Raw genomic sequence first — 11,170 nt, 5'->3', positions numbered from 1 at the left:
GATAATCGCCTAATCTGCATTGTTTATGTCCCATTACGACCGATTTTCCCCTCAAAACCATTGCTGTGTTGCGTGGCAGTTATTTATCCAAAACCACCACATTATGGGCTAGGATAACAACTTGATACCATATTTGAGTCAGGGCACAAAAAACCACTAACTCTGCGCCTAACCTATAACTCCGAGCACTAATTCTCCGATAAGCTCATGAAAACAGTGAAACTGACAGGTTGGCCCCACTTGTCGGGCTGACGTGGCGAAGACCAAAAACTTTGACCGGCTGATGTGGCAAAGGAGACTTGGGCCCCACCTGTCAATGACTAGAGGGTCATCTTCTTCACAACATTCTTTCTATCAGGCATTCCATCGAGCACCTTCCGTGCGTTCATCCTCTGGTCACTGACGAAGGCACAGCATGCCATGGCGCGGGGAAGGGGCGCGGTGCTCACCTTCAGCACGTATGCGTGCTCGGACACGGGGAGGTAGCACTGGAGCAACATCCTCGTGAGCGGCAGCGGCCGACGAAGCATGGTGAGGCGAGGAAGACGGCTTGGGGACTCGCAGCTTGCCGGTGTTGGCGGCGAAGGCATCAAGAGGACGTGTCGAAGCCTAGGGACTAGTTGCGAGGCGCAGGGATTCACCGGAGCAGGAGATCGAGGCACGTTGGTGGTCGGACGTGAAGAAGACGACCGCGGCGTGGCCAATTTTGGACGTCCGGGTCCAAGAACTCCAGTAGGGGTGCTTAGGGAGGCATTCCGGTGCTCCCAGACAAGGTGGTGGGGCTTGGAGTGGTCTCTCGCCATGAGAATGGTGGCCTGCGGCGACCGCGGATCGGGGAGGAGCTGCTATGGGCTCCGTGGGGGTGTGGACTCCGGCGGCCGATGCGGACGCCGTACAGGTCCTGGGCACCAGATCCATGGAAGTGGGGTTGCGGGCGTCCACATCCGGAGCGAGCAGCGGCCGGCAAGGCAACCGGCCCGAGTGGTGCTGCTCGGGGCGAGGCGCGCATCGCCGGAGCGGCCTGGAAGAGAGAAGGAGGTTGATGGCGGGGGACGCGGCCTCTCGTCAGGCGTTGGGCTGCCGGCGGGGACAACCGTGGCGGCCGACCATGGCGGCGGAGGCATGGGTCCAGCCTGAGCATGGCCACTGGCGAGGTCCTTTGTGTTCGCTGGTTGAAGAGAGAAAAAAGACAGAGAGGAGGAAGGAGGAGGTGCGTGAGGATGACAGATGGGACCTACGTCCACCTCAGCAAATTGTCCAGATAGGCATGCCACATCGTCCCGACATGTGGGCCCTACCTGTCGGTTTCGCTGTTTTCGTGAGTAAATTCGACTATCAGTGCTCGGCGTTACAGATTAGCCCCATTGTTGGTGGTTTTTTGTGCTTTGACTCAAATGTGGTACTGATCTGTTACCCTAACCCATAATGTGGTGGTTTTGGATAAATAACTCGTTGCGTGGAGGCGGGGATAGAGATCGACCAGAAATCCTGGTGGTTGAGGCTCTGATTTTTAAAAGCGACAGATAATCAAAATGGATAAGTTTGAGGCCCTGTTTGCTTTCAAATAAGTCACCAACTTATAAATCGAAAAGTGAAAAAAGTGACTTATTTTACCAAACAGACCTAACTTATAAGTCACCTCAACTTATAAGTCATAAGTTGCTTCACCCTAACTTAAAACTTATAAGTCATCCCCTTTTACATGGGTCCCATCAACTTTACATAAAAAAACAAAATGAAAAGATGTGATCAGGTGACTTAAATGTTAGATGACAACCAAACAGGCGTGACTTATAAGTCACTAGTTTTAAGTCACCTGACTTATAAGTCAGGTGACTTATTGAAACCAAATAGCCCTGAACTGGCCTTGCATTGCATTGCATTGACCAAAAATTAAAGTATGTTGTATGCTTGCGTGAAACGAAAAGGTGTAGAGCGACTAGCGAAGGAAAAGGCAGGGAAACGAGGAAACCCGGGGATGGGAAAATGTGCGTCAGTGCGTCGTGGAGAAATTTTCATGCGTTTCGTTAAACAGATAAGGACGACACCGACGACGACGAATGTAAACATGTGGGCTGCTGCTACTAGTAGCTTCTTAGTAGAGTGTTAGTGGTAGATTATTAGTGTCTGAGGTGAAAGAACCGCGTTGCATTATGGTATGCAAATTAGTCGGTGTATATATGCTCCACATGCATGGCTGACTAATTTGGCCGCCCACACCACATGCTTTCAGATTTTATTTTATTTTTTGACGAAAAGAAGGTTGCAACAGCTTCATACATTAAGCTTATTTGTCCAATATAATCTTTGTATGTGACCCACTAGAATCCCACTATGACCACCCCGACCTGGATATACGTGGTCCATTAGTAGCCCAAACACTGACGAACTCCTTTACTGTTCTTTCCTTACTCAGGGGGTGCAATGCAAGCGGGAGATCTGAAGCAATAGCACAAAACCACGGCCTTCAATCCTGCCTACCACTTGCCTGCTCAAATGTCTTGCCCCTGCCCTAATAGTATCAATCTGTTCTCAAACTTTTGCCTGGAGCCGAGGGGGGCTACATAAAGCTGGCGGATCGTTGGCAGAAAGCAACGGCGCAGAAAGACATATCCGTAATTAGATCACATGAAATCGAGGCCGGGCCTCCACTCCACCATGTGCCAGATAAGGATGCAATGCCATGCATGCATGCATGCATGAGCGACTTGGCTGCGTCGACGTAAAAAGCTTGGGATCCGTCGACACATAAGCTTTTTGTTACGTTATTATGGGTGTCTCAGTCAAGAGCTTGCATCTTGCAGGTTGCGCCGACTGAGAGCCAAAAACAATTCGGATCGGCCGGAGCGGCGGGCGAAGGGGCAGGTCTTGGCGTAGCCGACAAGATCCTGGCGGCTGGTGGTGGTTTAGGAGGTCCCGCCGGCGCGCGCCTCATTTCGTGCTGCCGTTTGTGGTCACTGATGAATCAGCCAACCCCCAACTAGCTCGTTTTTAGTATTGATTTTGAAGCTGCATGCCGACCCCTTGATTTTTGTTGGTGCCTTGTCCACATGCAACGCGCCCTCGAGCGGTTTGTGGGGCTCCAGTTAACTTTTGCCCTGCACTGCACAAGCATAGGGTAGGCCATGTGTGATCTTGAATGATTTTTCCATTGATTAGGATGGCTAGCAAGGAGTGTTTTTCAACTTTGCTCGGCGCACAAAGATTTAGCTTCGTTTCACCCTCCCTTAGAAATATCAAACCTACTGAATTTGGGACTGGGACCAGTTTAGGTGGCGCTGTTTCCTCTCTGCAAGATGTAAATAATGCATCCTAACAAAAAGGCATCCGACAGCTATACAATGTAGGATAGGAAGAGGAGTTATGTATATATATGCCTGGAGACCTTCAAGTTAGTAGTTAGTGGATAAGAGCATCTTCAACAGCAATCTGCAAATTTTCTCCTCGCATCCATCGGATAGGAGGGTCAGTCTGCAGACAAAGATGTGGGAGGACGACATCCAATGCTAGCTAGATATATTTCGAACTTTTTTCAACAAATCGGATGAATTTCATGCAAACTTGACCGGATTTCGTACAAACATGGCGGATTTGATCACATTTAGAACAAAAAGAAGACCCGCCCCTAAACCTATCCTACGGCGGCGGCGGCCGGCATCCTAGCCCGTGTCGTCCTCTATCCGCTGTCTCCACGAGCACCGGTGATCAGACTGATGAAGTGAAGGTGCGGTCTCTGACGAGGAAGAGTAGAACACGGGACACGGACTGGCCCACATGGGACACAAGGCGCCGCCGCCTCCCGTGGCCTACTCATCTCCGAGGAGTCCGCGACCTGTCCGTCGCTAGTGGACGTGAGGTCCACGGTGGAAATGGTGGCGCTGGCGTTGTCTTCGTCCACCGGGCCGGCTGATGGTTCGTCGGCGACGCGTAGGAGGCGCGGCAGGCGTTGTTCTCCTTCACGATCCCTTGCAGCTGCGCCTCTACAGCAGTCGCGTCCTGGTGAGCGGTGGCTTGAACGTGGACGGCATCGTAGATGGCACGCTGCTCCGCCAAGAATCGGGGTTCGCCGCGGCCATGACCGCCACTGCCTCCTTATATCTGGCCCTTCGCCAGCCGGTGCTGCTCGAGGAGGAACAAATTGCACTATTCTTCGTCCTGCGCCTACTGGAACGCCGATAGAGGCATCGGTGCAGGCTACACCTCCGCCATGGCGGTGTTGAACTGCGCTTGCGCCTGCTCCATGGTGAAGCCGACATGCACAAGAGGCGCGGGAGCCGGGGTGGAGTCGTCGAAGCCCGTCTCCATCATGGTATCGTCCTCGTAGTCGGAGACCACGGGCGAGCTGGCCAGCAAGCCGGCCTCGACCCGCCTGGCACCGCGGCTATGCCAAGCGGCGGCAAGGGCGGCCATGGTGTGCTTCATCTCCGGCAACAGACTGTCGCACAGTGCTTTTCTGCTGGCAGTCATGGCGAATGTAGTGCAAGGAGGAAGGATGTGGAGGGGCTTGTGTTGTGGTGTGGAGTTATAGCCGGGTGTGGCCGGCTTTATATAGCGAATTCCGGTGAAACGAGTCGTCCGGGTGTGTTAATGCGCAGTGCCGGAGTGGGTTTCTTGGCCGGCGAGCCTTCTTAATGGCGGCGGACACACAAACAGCGGCATTAAATGGGCATGGTAGATATTCGTCTAGTCCCGTCCAGTAACGTGTCTCCGGCATTGAACAAGCGTGGACACCGAAGACGTGTCGCAGACGGCGCCCTCAGCCGGCGCGCCGCTTCAATGGCAGAGGCAGTGAGAGGTCGCATCCGCCCTGAGCCATCTTCGACGATGTTGAGCGTCGCGCCCTACAGCGGCATGAATGCAGGCAGCTGGCGCCAGTCGGGAGCACGTGCGGGACGAGAAGGGGTTTTTGGTGGGCCAGGACGGTCAGAAGCAGTCTTGGGATCGGTTCCGTACTCCCATAAATCTCCCCCACATTTGTCTTCAGATTACGGGAAAAATCACGTCCGGATCGCTCTGCGGACCGATACAAGTCGGCGTTGGATGGCTTCCGCGGTTCAGACTGTTGCGGGAGGTTTACGGATCCATCTTAAAAATGCCCTAAGTGTCTGAAATTTTGTTGTTGGATGTCCTTGGTCTATTCTTTTTTGAGCTTTTTTAGGATGCTCACTTTTATCTTTTAAGAGCATCTCTAACCAATTCCTTACAATTTAGAGGAGGAAACCACCGAGCATGTTTAGGGAAGGATAATTTAAGGCTTAAAGGGTCGCCCAATAGGTCCCCTTAACTCCTTAAAAAAATTGCTTAAGCCTTTTAGCCTTGCCACATGCATTTCAAACAATTACAGAGTGTTTCATCAATCATCCGAATGATTCAAATTCAGCATGCACAACAACAAAAAAACCATGAACATGCATATAGTTGCACAGATCGAGAATTCAAATTGAAACATGCATATAGTTCATCCAAAAGGCACAACATCGATTAAATTTGATCAAAAATCACCACGACATAGCATGTCTCATGTCACGGATCGAGCCCAACCAAAGGCATGTAACACGAACTCAAACATCATCATCACCAAAGAAATCATAACCACCTCCAAATCCACCACCATCTACGCGCCCACCACCACTTGCAAGGGCAAGGGCAGGGCTCACCGAACAGGGCCGGCGTTGGCCGACGCGGCCCTGCGCATGGCACATGAGGAACCCGAGTGGCTTTTCCGCGAGTGCCAGACGGCGGCCGGGCAGAGGGTTGTCCCGCCCGGTGCCCTTCTGTTGCCGGAAGGACCACTCCGCCGCCGACGACGTAGGTGCGGCTGCCATCCCGATTAGGCATACGAGGTGACATCAGCTACAAATTAGTTTTTTTTAACGGCCGAAGTATCATTCAGTTTATCTAAATTATATCAAACTTTATGTCCGGTTGCATGTATTTTGTCGTGTTTGCATGATATTTATCTATCTGGCTTAAAAAATGCGGGCAGGAGTCTAGCCAAGCATTGGTGTCGGACAAATACTATGCCGTTTTAGAGATGACGTTGGAGATGCCCTATAAATCCACAAAACAAAGCAAATGAGGTAAATACACCCGTGGTGCTTCAACTTGTCGTGAATGTTCAGTTTAATGCCTGAACTTGAAAAATACGTCGAATTGATTCTAAAACTTGACACGAATGTGCAAATACGGTGGTAATCATCACCCGTAGACGTAAAGTGTGTCCAGGTGGCACCATATATGGTTGATGTGGCACAGACATGGCGTGGGTCCACTTATAACTACCAAACATAATTACTTGAATAGTAAACGTCTCTATGACTAGTGGACCCGCCTGTCAGTACCTTAGCAAAAAATGAAATGCAAAATGCGCGTGACAGGAATCGAAACAGGAAGCACGAAGCTTGTACACCGATCGCGCTAGCCACCACACCGACCAAGTTTCATGTTAAATTCGGACCCTTAGACAGCAAATATATTGTGCCAGAAACTCCTGTGTCCTGAAATGGACTGCAGCCAGTGGCCCATATTGCACACGTTTTTTTTAATGTAAAAGGTACGTAAATAATAGTCATAATAATAAAAGTAAGATTCAAATATTCATGTGTTATAAGAAAGTACCTCACGCCACACAAATATCCATGTGCACACAAGGTAAATATATAGAGGTATACCGTATAAAATAAAATAAATTATTAAAAAAATATTCCTGTAATATTTAGAAATATTAACTTATTATTTAGAAAATAATTATTATTCATAAAATGTATTTTAAATGTTAATATATATGAAAACAATTAAACACTAATGGATTATTTTTAAAATAGTATTTTTGGAATAATAAGTTAATGTTTCTAAAAATTACAGGAACATTTTTAAGTAAGATATTTTATTACATACCTCTATATCTTTATTTTGTATGCAAAGGGATATTTGTGTAGCATAAAGTAATTATTAGTAACACATGTATATTCAAATCTAGCTTTTATTATTATGATTATTATTGACATACTTTTTACATTAAAAAAACAATGTACGGAAAATGGGCCACAGGCTGCAACCCATTTATGTATACATGAGTTTTCGGTTCAAATACATTAAGGTTGAGGGGCTGACAGTACCTTGAAAACATATTAGGTGGAATGGTGAGCGCAAGTATTTCCCAAGCGTAAGGTCGCAGGTTCGATGCCCGTACAATATGTTTTTATATTAATTTTCTTACTAATTACTTAATAACAGGCGGGCCCATTTGTCATAGAATAGTACTCTAGTAATTCTGTTTTGTAGCTACAAGTGGGCCTCACGCTATGTCAGTGCCACATCAGCCATACATGATGCCCTGTCGACGCGCTTTACGTTTATGAACAGGATTAGCATCGTATTTGCACGTTCATGCCAAGTTTTAGAACCAGTTCGACGTATTTTTCAAGTTCAGGCACTAAAGTGAACATCGGCTACAAGTTCAGGCACTATCGGTGTATTTACATCAAAGCAAATCAGTCCATGCATGCACCGACTGGAGCGGAGGTGCCGACGATCGCGCGGCCGGAAAGCAAGCTGGGCCGGAGTCAAGTCAAGTCATGGCGACACTGGTGGCGCTCCCTGGCGTTGCTGCTTGGGATGGAGTGGGAAATGGAGAAGAAAGCTGGATCCGGATCTTCGCTCCATTCGCAGGAATCTGCTCTGCTCGTTCCTACGTAGTTCCTACCTCAGTCGTTGATGTCAGGTGGTAGGTCACAAGGATTTTGTTGGGGCTAGGATGCTTCGTTGCTTTGATTTGGTTTGTTATGGCAAAATCATCGCTCATTTGAGAATCAAGTCACTGTTTGTGCTCATTTCTAAAGTAGAGTGACGCGTGGCCTGTCCCACTGTATGACGCCACAGAGCCCTGGCCCTTTTCTTCAGCGCTGCGGGTTAGTTTGGTTGGTGTCCTCAACATCATGCCTGGTAAATTTTGCTGCCTGGCACGCGCCTGAGAAACTGGAAAATATTGCCTGGTCAGGCAAGTATATCGAAACCCTATTTGGTTCACGACCTGGCCTGCCGAGCGCTTAAAAGTCAATCCGGTCTTTGAAACAGCGATTTGATTCCTTTCCTATGCCTCGGTCCTTGAGCCCTATAATTAATAAGCCCAGGCTGCTCCTTCAGACAAGCCTAGGCGTCCGAATTCACTTGCCTGGCTAAGGCTAACAAACTTGCCTCGTTTTGGGGCCAGGCTAATTGCGTTGTCAGATTTTGTGGCCAGGCTGGCTCTCTCATCACCAGGTACCCAACCAAACAGCTGCCGCCTGCCAGGCAGCTCTCAGGGAGGTCCCAGGCCAGGCATCAAACATCCAGGACGTGAACCAAATTGATCCTGCGCTTTTTTAGTGGTGCAGTGACAAGGATGGGTCGAACAACTGAAAACCAAGCCGAATCCTATTCGGTGCCTTATGCGCCACTTAATTTTACATTTCAATTTTTTTAGCAACAATTTTACATTTCATAGGTGCTGCATGAAGGCGTTCAGGATGGGCCGCCCATCTAAGGGTTGTAGTGGGAGAAGCTGGTCCCGGTTTTGGGAAGCTTCCTAGCCAAATTATTTTCTTTTTTGTTATTTTCTGGACCTTTTTTTTTTGCTTTTTCTTTCTTTTTATATTTTTCCTTTTTATTTTTATTTTTATTTATTATCTTCTATTTTAATTATTTTAATTTATAAATGCACGACCATTTTCCAAAATAGATGAGATTTTCTCAAAATTTATGAAGTTTTGAAAAATTTAAAGAATTTTTTTAAAAATTGACGAACTTTTCTCAAAGTTGATGAACTTTTTTTCAAAATTGATGAACTTTTTATTTTATTTTCTTTTACTTCCTTTTGAATTGTGAACTTTTCCAAATTTTGTGAATGATTTTTTAATGGTCTACGATTGACCAATTAACCCCGACTGGTCAACCGCGACTATAGAACCAAGGAAACCAGAGCTCTTTTTAGGCAAGGGAAAACCGGACCTGCTCCATCAAGCGCTGGTCTCTATAATGGACAGGCCCACGAGGGGTGCGCATGACGGCATGAGTACCGGTTCCCCTGCCTGGCGCTTAAGGTGCCAAGGAGGAGGACTCGGAAACCAAGCTTAATAGGACGGGCCTATATATATTCGCTTGTGCAATGTCCTATAGGACGGATCGAGGGGCTTGAGAGCAACACGTACATTTCACAAAGGCCCACATCATGTTCTTATTCGACACATAACCGAGTGATGAGTACATGGTCTTTCACTAGGAAAGGTAACATGTTCTATCCGCCTTTTGTGCACCATCGGCTTGCCTCCCACCCTCCTAGAGCCACCACCACTGCCATGCTACCCCTCCCCGGACTTCCCTCTATACCCGGCCCGCCAACTCTAGTTTCGCTCGGCCCGCACCCCGCCCCGGCACCTATCAAACCTCCACCCCGCCTCCTGCTGGGATGCCTGCCACGACCTCGAGCTTGATTCAACTGACACGCTGAAAATTTCAGGCTCCTACAAAAAAGCAAAACCATGGAATATAAGATAGTTCCGCGCTCTAGCAATTATCATACCTACAATACAAAGTAAAACAAATGTGGGAGACTAACTAATTTTGATTATAGTTGGCCAATTAAAATGTTAGCGCCATGTGGGAATAAGTTGGTCGACACCGCATCTTAACACTTTTGCAACACGTTAAGTCACAAGGCAGTACGATCCGAAATTATCTACAAGAAATCAAGTCGGATGCGTTAAGTCAAAGGCAGTACACAATCAAAAATAATCCAGAAGAAATCAAGTGGGATGTAAACAGAAGCTGATGGAAACCATACTTTGACCTTCAGCTAACAGAGAAGTTCATATTACTGAGAAATCTCTAATTACCATCAAAGTCTATGTACAACCCCAAACTAGGAAATCGTCAATTTTAAAATCTCGAGCTTCCAAAACCAGACTAGAAACAACCCTTGACTGGTTTGAGACTGGTTTTGACTGGTCCACATCCAGTCAGCCGCCACATTCTGGGCGCATTCATGTTTTGGCCAAATCTTGATCCAAAATGGCTCTGAATTTGAATTTTCCTTCTATTTGTTTGCTCGTCAAAACTTGTTAAACTTTTCCATAATGAATGCAATGATAGCATGGATTTTTGGGGTTTTTTAACTTGTTGGACACATTCATAGTTTGGCCAAATTTTCACCCAAAATGGGTATTAATTTGAATTTCCCTTCTATATTTTTGGTCTGTTCAGCAAAACTTGTCGAAACTTTCCCAGATTGAACGTAAGAGTAGTGTGGATTTTTTAGAATATTTTCAAAAAATTCTGGGCACATTCATTTTTTGGCCAAATTTTGACCCAAAATGGCTCTGAGTTTGAATTTTCCTTCTACTTTTTTTGCTCGTCTAAACTTGTTAAACCTTCCCAGAATGAATGCAATGGTAGTGTGGACTTTTGAGATTTTTTTTCAAAATGGCCGGCGGAGCGGGCACTAGCACCCACCGCTACCCTTGCGGAGCAGCGGCTGGCGGGGGAAAGGGAAGGCGGGGCGGCAAGGAATACGCTGCCATCGTGGAGCTGCGCGTGGGCAGGAGGAGCCACCTCTGGTGTCCGCGTTGCGCCGACGCGAGAGAGGCGACGGAGTAGACCCGAAGCTGCCCCTGTGTCCACCTTGGACCACTCCAGCGCAATGCGTAGGGCTAACTCCTTGCCGCGGTCGGAATCAGAGCGGTTGCTTGAGCTCGACATCTCGCTTGAGTCGTCGAATTCGATCCAAATCGATGAAATCAGAGGTGAGAAAAGAAGGATGAAGCAAAAGAGGAGAGTGAAGTGAGTTAGGGTTCTGGCTTGGGGTTTTTTGTGCGGACGGAGTGGGTCGGTGGTGGGCCAGGATGACGTGGTGGATGTGCCCGGGCCGCCCCATATTCTCCCTATATTTGGGATGCATATGAGGGGCACCGGGCAGGCCGGGCATTTGAGGGCGATTTGAGGCGTTTAGGTGGGTCATTTTTTTACCGGTTCTCTTGACCTGGCGTTTGAGATCAATTTGAGGCGCTCGGTTGTAGATGTTCTAACCTTCCGATGCAACTTTTGTAAGGCACATAATTTCTCCTCTAATTTCTTCCATTACCTTTTCCTCTTGCGAAGTATGGGGCATGATACTCACAACTCACAAGTGATAAAA

Source organism: Triticum aestivum, chromosome 2A (assembly GCF_018294505.1).
Source record: "Triticum aestivum cultivar Chinese Spring chromosome 2A, IWGSC CS RefSeq v2.1, whole genome shotgun sequence".
Classification (NCBI taxonomy): domain Eukaryota; kingdom Viridiplantae; phylum Streptophyta; class Magnoliopsida; order Poales; family Poaceae; genus Triticum; species Triticum aestivum.
Note: the sequence above shows the minus strand (reverse complement) of the source record.